Genomic DNA, 17,719 nt, shown 5'->3' with positions numbered 1-17,719 from the left:
TCTAATGCCAAATTATTCCGAAGATAGACGCTACGTCAATAACCATGTAATTTATCACTACAAGCACGTGTTTCAAAGAAAGCCGACAGAAATTTCTAAAAAAATCCCGTTATTACCATATCGGACTCGATTTCAGAGTTAGTTCATAAGAACCTTCTCTTCATCAGTGATAAATGCGGCAAAGAAATAAGTGGAATACTTACTTATATCCATGGAAGAAACGAGCACTAAGACACGATGTTAATTTAATAGTGTTCACTTCCGGACTCTCTCACTTTACGAGAGCTTTTCGGTTCGAATCGCACGTGTCTCGAGGTGTGTTAGAGAATTTCTACTTTGGATATATTTGGGGTACTTAGTTGTACTCGTGGCTTAGTGCTCGCTTCGTCCATGGGTATAGGTAAGTATTTCACTTAATTCTTTGCCGCATTTATCACTGATGAAGAGAAGGTTCTTATGAACTAACTCTGAAATCAGGTCCGATATGGTAATAACGGAATTTTTTTAGAAATTTCTGTCGGCTTTCTTTGAAAAACGTGCCTGTAGTGATAAATTACATAGTTATTGACATAGCGTCTATTTTCGGCATATTTTGGCATTAGAAATGTTTTCTTTTGCCCTTACTTATAAATTATATATATATATATATATAATGCAAAAACGAATTTCTGTGTGTCAGTTTGTCACACTTTAACCCCACCTCTCTCACTTTCCAATAACACTTTTACTGTTCATTTTAACAGAAAAGTATGGATTTACATAGCGATTTACTGAACGCTATAAATAATGTTTGAAAACACGTTACATGATATAACGTCAGAAGTAGCCTGTAGAAAGAGGAGGGATATTTTTTTAGTGAATGTTAAATATAAAAAGAAAATTAATGTTTAAATTATATATAATGATAGAGATTACTTATATGAACTAAAGGTGTGTTTTTGCCAATGTTTACATCGGTATGCACGAAGAGAAGATTACATTGTCTTACACCATTTATTCCTTTGGAATGATATCAGTGAAATCTACGAAACATGTGTCGGAAGTAAAAGTATTTGAATTATACCTGCGTTAAACTCCATTTATATATATATATATATATATGTGTGTGTGTGTGTGTGTGTGTGTATATATATATGTATGCATATATATACATATATATATATATATATATATATATATATATAATATATATATGCTGAGGGGCGAAGACAAGTGACAATTATATATATATTGAGAGGCGATGACAAGTGTCAATTCTGTAAATAATAATATTCTGTTAGCTTATAAGTGATGAGCATGTATTGACAAAAGTAAATTGTGTAATATTGGGGCATATAAGCCCTCGACGGAAAAGAGTTGGTTTTTCGTATGCATGGGACTCGAATCAACACATTTTATGCTCGCGATAAGTGTGCTAACCATTACACCAGAGTACCAACTCACTTCTTCCCGTTAGATTTACGAACTATTATTTCATAGTGTTGCTTTTGAGACAAACATGCACCTGCGTTTTCTGCGATGGATTGAAATGCGGTAACGAATGACAATTCTGTAAATAATCGCTTGGAAACGATCACAGTATATTGACTAAAGAAAATAGTCTAATTTTGAAGCATATAAGCTATCGACGAGAAAGTGGGTTTTCTGTACGCATGATACTTGAGAGGCAAGTAAACATTTCATGCTATTTCGCCTTGGTTTATTAAGGAAATAAAGCTGTTTGTATATCACCGGATGTTTGGTAACACAGGCCAGTAAAATTACAATTTAATTGAATTGGTGATCTGATAGTTGGATTTATGGTAGGTTCTACTCGATTTTTCGAATCCAATTTCTATATCTTAAAATATATATGAGAAATGTAGGACACGAACCGCAGCAAAAAGGCAGGGGACAAGATAAAGACAAAACAAATCTTACTCTTTTGTTACCTGTTGTCTGAAACTTATGGCAACATCAATGCAATAATCAACAGAAGTGCACATTCGCTTCAGCGCGCTCGAATTTGAAACCAAGACTGGGCGAGAAGTATATGGCAAACATATTAAACAGTGAGTTCTTTCAACAATAGAAACAAGCTGAAATTGAACAACAAACCTTAGAAGATTGTGTGAAGTGTTACGCTAAGTGGAAATGAATGATTATTTGGTCGTTAGCCCATGAACTAAGAGAGGGACAAGGCGGAGAATGAAGTGACTTGTAGCAGGTCAGATAAAAAAAAAATTTAACAAGTTATGCTAGGTAGTATGAATAGAATCATGGGAATATAAAAACATTGTGGAATGGTTAGTATCGAAAACCGAGGTAAGGAGATAGAGAACAGACTAGAGAAAGAATAAAGGATGGTAGGGAGAAAAAGAGACGTGGAGAAAGACACAAAGAGAGAAAGCGAAAGACTGGGAAATATATATATATATATAGAGAGAGAGAGAGTGAGAAAAGATAGAGAGAGAGAATGAGAGACAAGAAGAGAAAAGGGAACGGAAAGATGAAGAATGGAGGAGATGGTTGCCGAGAAATTCATACAAATCTAGATAATTTTTTTGCGTGATTGAAGAAAATTTAAGCATGAACAACTCGTAAAACAGACACCACAACATACAAAGAAGGTAACTAGAGTATGGATACTTCATACACTGAACTCACTGTATCTTGTTAAATGAACTAAATTATTGATCAAATCTATAATGCAGAGTGTGTAGAAATTTAAAAATGAATTTTTGAAATTTAAAATTGTTTGAGTTCCATGCTGAACTCTGTTTTAACGTTCTTCTTATTTATACTTTTTTTCTGTATTCTATATCATCTGATGATAGCGAACAACCAGAAAGTTAGGACTGAGGGTCAAACTTTTTCTTGTGCAAATTAATTAACATATATTAGGTAGATAGATAGATATGTTTCTTTATTAGCCACACAGGGCTGCACACAGACGGGACAGATTACAAAGTAGAGCTTTTCTTTTTTTGGAAAAAAAAAAGTGGGTTAGGTTTTCGATCAAAAGAGATCGTAAAAGGGAAAGAAAAAAAAGAAAAAAAAAGGAAAAGAAACAAAAGAAAAGAAAAAGAAAAAAGGAAAAAAGGGGAAACAGAAAAAAAATGATCAATAGGGATCGTGTATCACAGTGTCATGATGTATGGTGTAAAGGGGGAAGCAGATAAGGTTTATCCGTGGGAAGAAAAGCCTACGGAAAAGACCACTGTAACCTCGGTCAGATAGATAGATAGATAGATAGATAGATAGATAGATAGATAGATAGATAGATAGATAGATAGATAGATAGATATGTTCAATGACTGGTTAACGTTAATAATATCACTGTTATTGTTTTCATTAAGTGAATTTGTATTTAACAGCTTATTGTTATGCGAAGAAATGATTTGTGAAAGGTTTTTGGTGTTTGAAAAACCTATCCTAATTCGGTGAGAATTGATAATGGAATGTTAACAGGAATTTTTTGGAAAATTCTTATCTATAACTTCACGAAAATGAGGTTGGATTTGCTCTGCTTATATGGAATGATCAGCCAAACAATTTTACTAGGACATGCCTTATTATTAGGGTAATTTATCTTTAAAAGTCCTAGACTTATTTTTACTACGTGTAAAGGTATATAAAGAATGGTTATCTCCCTTAGGCTGCAAAATAACATTTTTCGATTTAGTGTTGTTATTTGAACAAAAATTTATATTGCTATTACCGCTATGACGTGTTTTCATGTCCTAATTAATAGAGGCAAAGTTAATGTCAGTAGGGTTAATATAGGTAATTGTTTCTTTATAGCCTCCTTTAAGTAAGGCAGAGTTATAAAATCCGGCTTTATCGTTAAAGATATCAACATTAGCAGGCAATGTAGGAATTCTAAGTGAAATATTTCTAAGTTCCTTGTAAAAGGATACACCATGTTATTAGGGTAATTATCTTTAAAAGTCCTAGACTTAATTTTATTACGTACTAGCAGTGTGGCCCGGCGTTGCTCGGGTTTGTAGGGGAAATAACTATAAAGCATTTTTAGAGAGTTATAGCCAAAAAATGGAAAAAAAATGATGGTAAATTTTTTTTTTAGTTAAAAAGGTTGAGTTGCGTCCCCTAGACAGTCTGTGGTTTGTGTTTCTAATTCTCGACCCCATGTCGAATTTATCGATTTTTTTCAGAACTGGGGGAACTTTTCAAAATTTTCGCTGCGTTAGTTTTGAATTATGACATTGGGCTATGTGTGTGTCAAGTTTCATCAGAATCGGTTGAAAGCCGTGGTCAGGGTGAGGGTACAAGCTAACAGACACACAGAAACACACACAGACAAACTGCCGTTTATATATATATATATATAGAGAGAGAGAGATAAATGGACATAAAGAACGGTTATCTCCCTTACTCTGCAAAATTCCTTTTTTCGATTTAGTGTTGTTATTCGAACTAAAGTTTATATTGTTGTTACCGTTATGACTTGTTTTCGTGTCCTGATTAATAGAGGCAGAATTAATGTCAGTGGGGTGAATATAGGTAATTTCTTTTTCTTTATAGCCTACTTTAAGTAAGGCAAAGCTATAAAATTAGGCTTTATCGTTAAAGGTATCAACATTAGCAGATAATCCAGAAATTCTAAGCGAAATATTTCTAAGTTCCTTGTTAATAGCCTTTGGATGATTACTGAAAGAGCTAATAAATTTTAAAATTAGTTGAGGGTTTATGCATAGGTACGTACGTATGTATATATATGTGTGTGTGTGTGTGTGTGTGTGTGTGTGTGTGCACCTATGTGTGTTTGTGTGCATAAGTAAGTGTGTGAGTGCTTGTGTGTGTGTGTGTGTACCTATGTGTGTTTGTGTGCATAAGTAAGTGTGTGTGTGTGTGTGTGCACCTATGTGTGTTTGTGTGCATAAGTAAGTGTGTGAGTGCTTGTGTGTGTTTCTATGTGTCTGTCCCTGCATCGCTTAATAACCGGTGTTGATTTATTTGCTTCCCCGTAAATTAGTTGTACGTCAAAAGAGAAATCGATAGAATAAGAATCAGACTTCCAAAGATATGTACTGGGGTCGATTTCTTTCACTAAAACTCTTCTAGGCAGTGCCCCAGCATGGTCGCAGTCCAATGACTGAAACAAATAACAGTAAAGGTGTTTGTGCGCGTGCGTGTGTGTGTGTGTAAGTGTGTGTGTGTGTGTGTGCGTGTGTGTGTGTGTGTGTGTGTGTGTGTGTGTGTGTGTGTGTGAATGTGTGTGTGTGTGTGTGCGTGTGTGTGTGTGTATTTAAGTGAAGGCGCGTGATTTTGTGGTTAGGGTATTCGGCTCTCGATCGTAAGGTCACAAGTTCGATACTTGGTAGTGCCTAATGAGACTTCATTACTTTATTTCGCGTTGTTCCAGTTCACTCAGCTGGCATGGCAAAAATGTGTGGTACCTGTAATTGGAAAGGGCCAGCGTTGTCACACTCTTTGCCACGCTGAATCTCGTTGAGAACTACATTAAGGGCTCACCTGTCTGTAGAATGCTCAGCCACTTGTACACTCATACGAAGAGCAGGATGTTCCGATTATTCGGATCAACTGGTAACCCTCGTCGTCGTAACCGACGGAGTGCCTGTTGTACAATTACATATCTATTTGCCACTTAAATCTCTAGCAGTCTTATCCTTCCTCCTCTCCTACCACACACACACACACACTAAAACACACACACACAAACACACACACACACACACACACACAAACACACACACACACACACAAACACAACACCAAAACCACAAACACACACAGACACACACACACACACAACACACACAAACACACACACGCACACACACACACACACAAACACACACAAAACACACCCCACACCACACACAACACACACACACACAAACACACACACACACACACAAAACACACCAACACAACACACCACCAAACACACACAAACACACACACATACAAACACACACAGACACACACGCACACACACACACACACACAAACACACACAAACCACACACACACACACAAACACACACAAACACACACACACACACACGCACGCACGCACACACACACACACACACGCACGCACATTCAGCCGTCTTCAAATAGAATGCTTCAAAACATTAATTACCTTCTTCGACCCTCACCAATCATGGGTCATCATAAAAGTTCTAGTTTCATTTTTAAACTAGAATTTTTCTTTGCTTTTCATCGGACTTTCATCGCTTCCATTGTTCTGTGTAGACCAAGGGTGGGCGGATTTATTTTCTGTCTCTTTTTTTTCTGTCTTTGTCTTGTTCTATGTGATTTTTTTTGAGTATGCTTTTTTTTTCTTTTTCAGTATTTACTTTCGTATCTTCATTTGATCTTTTCTTCTTTAATTCGAATTCCAATACATGAATGAATGAATGAATGAATAAATGAATGAATGAATAAATGAATGAATGAATGAATGAATGAATGAATAAATGAATGAATGAATGTGTGTGTATGTGCGTGTGTGTGTGATTGTACGAGTGTAAAGATATATATGTGTATGTGTGTGTGTATGTGTGTGTGTGTGTGTGTGTGTGTGTGTGTGTGTGTGTGTGTGTGTACATATATGTATATTTTGAGATAGATAAGTGCTGGACAGATTGATGGATATATACATGTGTGTGTCTATATATGTATACATATATAGATAAATAGATAGATAGACAGATAGATAGATAGATAGATAGATAGATAGATAGATAGATAGATAGATAGATAGATAGATAGATAGATAGATAAATATGCGTATATGCATATGTATATATGTGTATGTGTAAATATATATATATATATGAACACAGGTTTTCACAGTAAGTCGTTACCTGGAAGAAATGTGTGTGTGTGTGTGCGTAAATAGATTCGAACACGCATATTTGTGAATGTGCGTTTGAGTTTATACGCATGATTATATTTCTGTCTTTCTCAAAATCTATCTTTCTCCCCCTCCTCTCTCTCCCCCTCTCTCCCCACCTCTCTCTCTCTCCATCCCTCTCCCTCTCCCTCTCTCTTCTCTCTCTCACACACACACTATACTACGTGAATATTTTCTATCCATCTGGTTTTACATGCATTTTCTGATTTTATTAATAACTAATTTTTTATATGTATTTCTTTCTGTGTCTATACACCTCGCTGGTTCTCTGTCTGACACCGACCTTCAGTAGAACCAACACGGTCTCCAGTTGAAGATGATTGCATTGTCTACAGTTCCGACCTTGTCGAGATATTTAAATTTTTTCTCGAGACATTGGCCAGCAAATATCACAGACCGAATATCACCAACATTAATCTCAGATGCTTTGGCAGGTCTCTGTAGGCCATTGACACTACAAGTACTTCTTCGATTCCTTATCAAATAATCTATCTGTCTATCTATCTATTTGTATATTTATCAATCTGTCTATCTATCTATCTATCTATGGTGGTTTGCCCTCAAGAGAGCAGTAAAAGCAGAAGCGATTAGGTACAGCAAAGCACTAGCCATAGATAGAAATAGAGTAGAGGGTGAGCTACTTAAGAAGCTAGAAGAGGCAATTAGAAGCGGCATCGCATCCGACGTTTGGCGGCGAGGTTGGCCCTCGACCAACACTTCACGCCAAACACGAAGGATGTGCTGTCAGAGCTAGGATGCGTGCTCTAAGGAACGAAGGTGTGTGGAGCCGCGAGAGAGGCCCGGGTGGCAGAGGCGCAACAAGGCAACAAAGCCACCATTCGGTCACTGGTAGATGAACAGGGGCGCGAATTGCTCGAGCCAGTAAAATGTGTGAGGCCTTTCAGCAGCATTTTGCCCGACTGTTCGGAACGAGTGGAGGGCAAGAACGTAGGGTGGACTTCAGTGCCTACCTACATAGCCTAGCCACGACTCTCGACAAGAAAGGCAGGGTGCTGCGAGGCCATCACGGCGGCGGAAGTGCAGGAAGCGATGGCAGAATGCTCGAGGGACAAATCACCGGGTTTGGATGGTCTACCCTACGAGCTTTACAATTGTATGCCAGACTTGTTTGGAGATCTCTTGGCGGCGTGTACTTGCAACTGGCAGCAAAACGGGAGCATTCCTGGTTTTGTGAGCCGAGGAGCCGTAACACTGCTGAAGAAAGATCTAAACAAGGGAAATGTAATAGATAACTTTAGGCCCATCACTCTGCTAGCATGCAGACTTGAAAATTTTGGCCAAGGTGCTAGCCAGAGGTTGGCGCTTGTCATCGAGAAGAAAAACTGGTCGACAGGGCGCAAACATGCGCCGTGCCAGGCCGGACCATCCATGACAACCTCACCTGATGCGCTACATTCATAGACAGGGTAGTTAACGAACCTGGCATGGGTGGGGCGCTGATCAATTTGGATCAATCGAAAGCTTTCGATAGGGTGGACCATCGATACTTGGAGGCGGTCCTCGGAACGGCTGGCTTCGGTCCGCGTCTTCGCGGCTGGATAGCCGCTTTGTACAGAGGTATCCGTTCGGTATTCGCGTGAATGGACATCTATCGAGACCCTTCGACATCGCACGTTCGGTCCGTCAGGGATGCCCCCTCTCGTCGCTACTATACGTATTGACTCTCGAGCCATTATTGCGGAAGCTGGCAACCTTGAGAGGCATCCCGCGAGAATGGGATGCGGGACGAGCGTGTCTGCATACGCGGACGACGTCACCGTCATAGTGTCTAGCCACGAGCACATCGAGCAGGTCGGCGAGACACTGAAAAAACTACGAAGCGGTGACAGGAGCGAAAATCAACCGGGAAAAGTCAGTGGGCTTGCGACTAGGCACCTGAGAAAGAAGCAAGCATGCCGTCCACCAGCGCCTCCGTCGTGGGACGCTGGACCGACGGCCCGGTTGAGTTGCTCGGGGGGTCTGGTTTGGTCCGGACCTCCAAGTGGAGAAGAACTGGAAACGAGATAACGAGTAGGGTGGTCACTCTCGCCCGGCAATGGGCCGAGAGGAAACTGTCCCTAAAAGGTCGGGCGGAGGTGGCGAACAAGTACATCGCGTCCGTCATCTACTACCGCCTGACCGTCGTACCTTGTCCCGACCCTACCATCACCAAACTACAACGCATTCTCTTTCGCTTCTTGTGGAAAGGATGCGTCCCGATGGTCAGGCGATCCATTGCTGTCAACACCCGTTAAAAGGAGGCTGGGCATGCCGTGGGTTGATGATGCGCAGACACGCGCTGAGACTGCGACATCTTGCTGCTCTATGTAGACGACAGTGAACAGGTGTGGCCCATGGAACAACTTCCAGAGATCCCTGGCCGGCCTGGCAGTGCTACCGAGAAGCGCTACCCGTCGGGATAAGCTCTACAGACACGGCTCGAGAAACACGGGCCGACCTGCCCGAGATGCGGGCAGAGCGACGAAACCGTTCTGCACGCACTCGTGCAGTGTCCAACATTCCGACCTGTGGGCTTATGTCGAACAACTGCTGTCATGTGTGGGACGAGTCGGTTTATCAGCTGAGTCTATCGTCAATATTGTCACGCCTCCCTCCTCTCAAACGGGAAGGAAGAGCTATTTTCATCATCCTTGTGGCTATGGCGAAAGAATGTATCTGGTGGACGCGTCTGAAAGGATTGGAGACAAACACTTTCCTCTCTGGTCAATCTCTCATCAACTTCTTCAAGTACCACTTGAAAAGGAAAGTGAGAGTAGAGAGGCAAGTTTTGTCTAGCGAATGTTTTAAAAAAGATGGGTGAATGTAGCAAGAATGGCACGTATGAATGACGAAGCCACCTTGAGCATGATCTCCTATGAACCAGAAATAAATGAAAACAGAGAGTTGCTTATTCGCAAAAAAAAGAAAAAAAGAAATATAACATGAGACTCCATTGACCGAGGTTACCGTGGTCTTTTCCGTAGGCTTTTCTTTCCACGGGTAAACCTCACCTGTCCTCCCCTTTACACTTCATATTGACATTTCTGTGATAACGATTCCTATTGATCAATTTTTTTTTTTTCCTCTACCCCCTTTTTTTTAACCCCCCTTTTTTTGTCTTCTTTCTCTCCTTTTACGATCCCTTTTGATCGAAACTCCCCCTTCCTTTTTTTTTTAAAACCTTCAAAAGAAAAGCTCTACCTTGTAATTTGTTCTATCTGTGTGCAGCCCTGTGTGGCTAATAAAGAAACGTATCTATCTATCTATCTATCTATCTATCTATCTATCTATCTATCAAACTACCTACCTACCTGTCTGCTTATCTACCTATCAATTTCTCTATGTATTTATCTACTTATCTATATACGTATTTGTTTCTCTCTCTATCAATTTACCTATCTTCCTATTTTTCTACCTACCCAATTATTTTCTAATCAATTTATCTATAAGGAGTATCTATGTATTCATCTGTTTGTCTGTGTATTTATGTATTAATTGATACGTACACATCTATCTATCTATCTATCTATCTATCTATCTATCTATCTATCTATCTATCTATCTATCTATTTATTTATTTATCTATCAATTTATCTACCTTTGTATCAAACCCACCTACCTACCTGCCTACCTACCTACCTACCTACCTACCTACCTACCTACCTACCTACCTACTTGCCTGCCTGCCTACCTACCTATTAACCAACCTACCTACCTACCTACCTACTTGCCTGCCTGCCTACCTACCTATTAACCAACCTACCTACCTACCTGCCTATCTACTAAGCTAACTACATACCTACCTATCTATCTGTCTATCTATCTATCTATCTATCTATCTATCTATCGATCGATCGATCGATCGATCTATCTATCTATTTATCTACCAATTTATCTACCTTTGTATCAATCGGTTTGTAGAACAGCCTGTTTATCTGTCTATTTACCTATGTAATTATCTATTCAAAAACAATATATCATTCTCTCCACCTATATATGTATCTATCTCTCTATCTCTATCAAGCTTTCTAGCTGTTTGACTCTCTACCTACCTACCTATCTATGTATCTATTTCTTTTTTTTTTTTTTTTTCCTTTCACGATCCCTTTTGATTGGAATTCGACCCGTTTTTTTTCTCCTTCTCTTCTTCCCCAAAAGAAAAGCTCTACTTTGTATTTTGTCCTTTCTGGGTTCAGCACTGCGTGGCCAATAAAGATATCTACCTATCTATCTGTCTACCTACTTACCTATCTACCTACCAATATACGTACCTAGTTTCCTACCTAACAACCTTCTTACCTACTTACTTACCGACCGACCGACCTACTTACCTTTCTGCCTGTTTATCTATCTGTCTGTCTGTTTGTCTATCAGCTATCTATCCGAATAAGGCAAAGCAACAGAATGCTAAAGACATTTGCGTTTAGTTAAATGTTTACACAAAGTAAAATAAACTATAAATATAATAAGTTTATGTGTCACAAATTCTAAAGTTTGAAGAAGTGTTTTTCCCACTTATGGAGAATTTGATGGAATTTGTCCATAGTGCACAAACACCACAAGGCATTAAATCTCATATTTAACGAAGGTAAAGATACTGAATCCAAAACAATAGTTTCAAATAGAAGTAAGTCGATTATGTCAACCCCTTATATCATCGACCCCGAAAGGATGAAAGACAAAGTCAACCTCGGCGGAATTTGAACTCAGAACGAAAAGTTGGACGAAATACCTATTTCTTTACTACCCAAAGGGGCTAAGCACAGAGAGGACAATCAAGGACAGACAAACGGAGTAAGTCGATTATATCGACCCCAGGGCGTAACTGGTACTTAATTTATCGACCCCGAAAGGATGAAAAGCAAACTCGACCTCGGCGGAATTTGAACTCAGAACGAAAAGACGGACGAAATACCTATTTCTTTACTACCCACAAGGGGTTAAACACAGAGAGGACAAACAAGGACAGACAAACGGAGTAAGTCGATTATATCGACCCCAGGGCGTAACTGGTACTTAATTTATCGACCCCGAAAGGATGAAAAGCAAAGTCGACCTCGGCGGAATTTGAACTCAGAACGTAACGGCAGACGAAATACTTATTTCTTTACTACGCACAAGGGGCTAAACACAGAGAGGTCAAACAAGGACAGTCAAAAGGATTAAGTCGATTATATCGACCCCAGTGCGTAAATGGTACTTATTTAATCGACCCCGAAAGGATGAAAGGCAAAGTCGATCTCGGCGGAATTTGAACTCAGAACGTGACGGCAGACGAATTACCATTAAGTATTTTGCCCGGCGTGCTGACGATTCTGCCAGCTTATACTGAATGCGAAATATTGGTTTCAAATTTTGGCAGAAAGCCAGAAATTTCGGGGAACGGAATTTGCCTGACCGTAGTGCATAACTGGTGCCTATTTCATCGAGACCGAATGGATGAATGGCAAAGTCGACCTTGGTGGAATTCGAACTCAGAACGTAGAGACGGATGAAATACCGCCAAGTATTTTGCCCGGCGTGCTAAACAGAATCCAAAATATTAAAACTCAATACTACCCACGAATTACAAACTCTCGTTGATGTCTATCAATGAAGTACATTCACTAATACATATAAAGTATATTATAGGGGCAGGAGTGGCTCTGTGGTAAGTAGCTTGCTTACCAACCACATGGTTCCGGGTTCAGACCCACTGTATGGCACCTTGGGCAAGTGTCTTCTACTCTAGCCTCGGGTCGACCAAAGCCTTGTGAGTGGATTTGGTAGACGGAAACTGAAAGAAGTTCGTCGTATATATGTATATATATATATATATATATATATATATATAATATATATATATATATATATATATATATATAGGTGTGTGTGTGTGTCTGTGTGTACGTTTGTGGTCTGTGATTGTCCCCCCCAACATCTCTTGACAACCGGTGCTGGTGTGTTTACGTCTCCGTAACTTAGCGGTTCGGCAAACGTACATCTTCTCAACCTGGAAATTAATTCCTTTTGTATTTCTGAGCATTGTGTATTTAGATGATGCTGTAGTTGTTGGGTTTATGTGTTTGCTTATAAGTGATGTTTTTGCGTGTATGTTGTTGTTGTTGTTGTTGTTTTACCTGTGCGCTTTCTTTTTGTTGCTGATGGTGGAAATGGTGAGGATGATGGTTTTTAAGTTGATGCTGTGCTGTTGTTAGATTGGGAGTGTTTGGGATGGCTTTGTTGCTTGTGTTGGAATCATATACATGGTTTCCTTTTTTTCTTTCATTTCTTTTTCTTTACTTTCCTAGACTTCTCCTATTAACCGTATGGTAAGGTTCCCAAGTCAGGAGGTTCCGACTCGGACGAGGGATGCGATATAGTTTTCTGTATGTGTGTGTGTGTGTGTGTGTGTGGAGGCGCGTGGCTTAGTGGTTAGGGTGTCAGCATCATGATCGTAAGATTGTGGTTTCGATTCCTGGACCTGGCGACGCGTTGTGTTCTTGAGCAAAACACTTCATTTCACGTTGCTCCAGTCCACTCAGTCGGCCAAAATTGGGTAACGCTGCGATGGACTGGCGTCCCGTCCAGCTGGGGAACACATATGCCATAGAAACCGGGAAACCGGGCCTATGGGCCTGGCTAGGCTTTAAAACGGCGCATTTATTTATTTTATTGTGTGTGTGTGTGTGTGTGTGTGTGTGTGTGTGTGGTGTGTGTGTGTGTGTGCGTGTGTGCGTGTGCTATGTGTGCGTATGTTTTGTGCGTGTAGGAGGAAACATCGGAGGGAGAACGAGAGTGTGTGTTGGATTGAGGGTTTCGTACGGGGGCAGTATTTGTCATGGGCTACCGCCTGTTACTCCTTAAACTTGTCGATCGCAGATTACAATATTAGATTCAAGAAAAGCCAAACAAAGAAATCTTAATCTAAATCAAGATACGAAAATAAATTAAAATAGAAAAGTAATTAAAATAAAGTGCAGTGAGGAAATAGAATTTATGTAGAATAAAGACTTCTTGTTTCGAATGTTATAAATACAATATTCAATTATTTCCAAATTGCCAAACAATGAGTTAAATTATCTATGATTATTAAAAATATCAACAGAAGATAAAACAATAAAATGTTGGATCTCCGTCGCTCGACGATGAGGAGTCAGTTGTTCGGTCTTCGGAATTACCTGCCCCTGAATCTATGTGTAATTGGCTGGAATTTCAACACAGACCTGTACTTTTAAAATAATTCTTGAGTAGAATCACTGTGACATAGTGTGTGATGAGGGTGTACCTTTTTGATTATGAGTACAATCAGGTGGTGAGCTAATAGAATACTTAACATGCCAGACAAAATGTTTAGAGGCATTCCTTTCGGCTTTAAGTTCTGGTTTCAAATTCCGCCATAGTCGACTTTGACTTCCATCTATCTAATTTCTATAAACAACGTACCAGTCGAGCATTGGGGTAAATATAATCAACTTGCCATCTTCCTCAAACGAGTGAAAATAGAAAAATTGATGGGTACAATCCATCCGGCGTGCTTCTATAGAATTTCCGCCAGCCTAATTTCGCATACAATCCATGAGTCCGTGTGAGGTAAAAGAAAATTACATTTTCTCAATATATCATGCTGTGGGATGGAACTTACAATTTCGTGGCAGTGAACACAATTTCTTTCGTTAACATTCGGTCATACGACATCTACAAAACAGTTAAAATACAATGGAATAGCAAAAAAAAATCGAATTAAAAGATTATGAGATACTTGTTTAAATTTGAATTTTTTATTTTTTAACTAAATGTGTGAATATATCCAAGGTTAAGTTTCAAAATTTTAATTATAAATATGACTCAAGCAAAACAAAATATGTAAATATTTTCAATTTTATAAATTTCTTATTTGGATTTAAATTCTAAAAATACATATTATTAAATGTGAAAAAAATGTTTTAAAATATTTGAGATTTTTTATGTAAATAAAATCAAAGATTGAAAACGGATAAAAATAAATTTAAACATACACACACAAACCAAAGCTTTTGTGGAAGGGGTCAAAAGCAAAGTTTAAGAGCAAAGTCACAAACAAATGGTAAAAATAGAAGTAAAAGACTGTTGATTTGTAAGTAAATACAGGAAGCAATAAAATTCAGAAAACAACTGCTCCAAAATAAAATTTTTTTTAAATGTTACTTGAAATTTGATGTAATTGGGCAGACAAAAACATATTTTTGAAAAACAGTCGGAAACAGAAGCAAAATGAATATTTCAGACGATATTTAAAAAAATATACTTAAAATAAATTTTCAAAAAGAAAGCACTTGAAAGTAAATTTAAAAGTGAAAATTCAAAGTAACTATGACAACAATAATTTTCTTTGTTAAAAATAAATGTAAATTTAAAATAAAACAACGAAAAGAACGTTTGAAAGAGTGAAAACTGGATTTGAAAAGAAAACAGTTGAGATCGGATATATAAAAAACGTCAAAAACATTTTTAAAACTATTAAAAACCTATGTAAAATACCATCAAGAACAGATTTCTAAAAACAAACAGTGAAACATCTAACTTTTAAACAAATTCAAGAACATCAAAAGTGAACTATAAAATTAATAATTGGAAAGTGAAATATAAAGTTAATCTTAAAAAGAATAAGTGGGGAAAAATTAAAATCAGGAAATAAATTGTTTTGAAAACAGTGGTAAATGATGGTGAAATGGACTTTTAAAGTAATACAGATCAGCCTAAATCAAATTTTACGTAGGTATGATTGAAAGTAAGTTCAAATAACGACACGCCGGTCGCACCACTCTTATTAGGCATACTGACAAGAGTAAATAACAGTCTTGTCTAATTTCAAATATGTAAAGAACAATGTGGAAGCACTCCGTCGGTTACGACGATGAGGGTTCCGGTTGATCCGATCAACGGAACAGCCTGCTCGTGAAATTAACGTGTAAGTGGCTGAGCACTCCACAGACACGTGTACCCTTAACGTAGTTCTCGGGGATATTCAGCGTGAAACAGAGAGTGACAAGGCCGGCCCTTTGAAATACAGGTACAACAGAAACAGGAAGAAAGAGTGAGAGAAAGTTGTGGCGAATGAGTACAGCAGGGATCACCACCACCCCCTGCCGGAGCCTCGTGGAGCTTTAGGTGTTTTCGCTCAATAAACACTCACAACGCCCGGTCTGGGAATCGAAACCGCGATCCTACGACCGCGAGTCCGCTGCCCTAACCACTGGGCCATTGCGCCTCCACTATAAAGAACAATATTGAGCATCCAATAGAACACAAATTACTGGAATGGAGCAGATCCTGTAAAACTGTTACAAGATGGCATCAGTTATATACATCAGAAATGATACCTAACTAAGCAGTATCTAAATCTCAAAGCAATATTTAAAAGCAAGATAGGAATGTTTTGAAACGTATTAGTCTTTCCATACGATTTTGCTAAAATTTTAGGAGCCCGTTTTACAACCGGACTAATTCCATACAGATTGTACGGATTGTATTAAAAACATTTTCACTGGTATGTAATCAGTATTCCATACTCTTTAATGCATTCCTGCTCTTTACGAACTCTTACAGTTTTCTTACACTTTTTTCTATTTGCGAATTACCCCGATATAACAATCTTATACACTCTGAAATTCACCTTCTCTTCTTTTGCTTACCAAGTCTATATAAATAGTAGTGTTCGTAAAGAAAATTAGATGTTTTCTTTTCAGTGTTTTGTTACGGCTCCGGACGTCATTCTGGAAACATTTGCTTCAACGAGGAAGGTTTTCCTAATGGATGTATTTCCTATTATATATTATTGCAAATCTGAAACATACATATTAAATTATTTCAAAATATCTCTATAGATATTCCAGAGAATGATAACTTGAAAGAGGCTATGTCTGGTTTGAAATAAAGCACTCAAAGATAAGTATGAAAGTGAATATATGTATTTAATCCATAATCGTTAGTTCGACAAATATCCTCTTTCGCCTATGTCTTATCTGAAACTCAGATGTTGCCGATAAAACATATTGGATATATAATATTGTTCTTCTTTAGATATTTGAAAGTAGACAGGACTACTGTCTACTCTTTTCAGTATGCATAATAAGCTTAGTGCAACTGGAGTATCGTTACTTGAACTTACTTTCTATCATACCTATGTAAAGTTTTATTTCGGCTTATCTCTATTACTATAAAGGCTCGTTTCACCATCGGTGTTCCCGATGAGCCGATGTCGAAACAATATATTTTATCGGACTGACGAATATGGTTTGCGCGTGTGTGTTATTGTTTACGGCTATTCATATATTCATACTAAATAATAAATAGTGTTGCACTGATGTTACGAACCAACCATTTATCATCACCAAACATGTTTGCATTATCGTTTTTACCTTATTTCTTTACGATAAATTCCGATAGTAAAACATTGGAATCAAGTTGCATCTGACACGCAGTGACAAGTAAAAACATATTTATAACAATTTCTTCTTTTGCCAAAAGTTTCTGTCTTCTGTTTATTTATTTACTTATTTTTTTTATCTATTCGATGTTATTGCTTGAATATTTATTGGTATAATCAGTTTACAGTTTATGTTATTGAATTTTGTTTGTTTTTCTAACGCATCACTGATTGTAGTGCAAACTTCCGTTATCGGTACTTCGTCGTCATTATCGGCAGCAACACAATACAGCAGTGGAATACAGTAGTAGTAGTAGTAGTAGTAGTAGTAGTAGTAGTAGTAGTAGTAGTAGTAGTAGTAGTAGCAGCAGCAGAAGAAGAAGAGTAGGAGGAAGGAAAGATAAATAGAAATAATAAGAGTAGTAATAGATAAAGAAATAATAATA

At 38.2% G+C, this 17,719-nt stretch overlaps 1 long non-coding RNA gene across 1 annotated transcript in view; it reads right to left on the bottom strand.

Annotated features, from left to right (window-relative positions):
- Positions 1 to 5,354: 5,354 nt before the first annotated feature.
- The window catches only part of LOC118766337, a 28,594-nt gene continuing 16,229 nt past the window's right edge, over positions 5,355 to 17,719 (bottom strand). Inside the window, exon 3 of the long non-coding RNA XR_005002272.1 lies at positions 5,355 to 5,505. This is a non-coding gene — a long non-coding RNA (uncharacterized LOC118766337). The remainder of the gene's footprint in view (positions 5,506 to 17,719) is intronic.

The sequence above is a fragment of the Octopus sinensis genome, linkage group LG15 (genome assembly GCF_006345805.1).
Source record: "Octopus sinensis linkage group LG15, ASM634580v1, whole genome shotgun sequence".
Lineage (NCBI taxonomy): Eukaryota > Metazoa > Mollusca > Cephalopoda > Octopoda > Octopodidae > Octopus > Octopus sinensis.
Note: the sequence above shows the minus strand (reverse complement) of the source record. Positions and strands in the feature narration are given on the sequence as shown.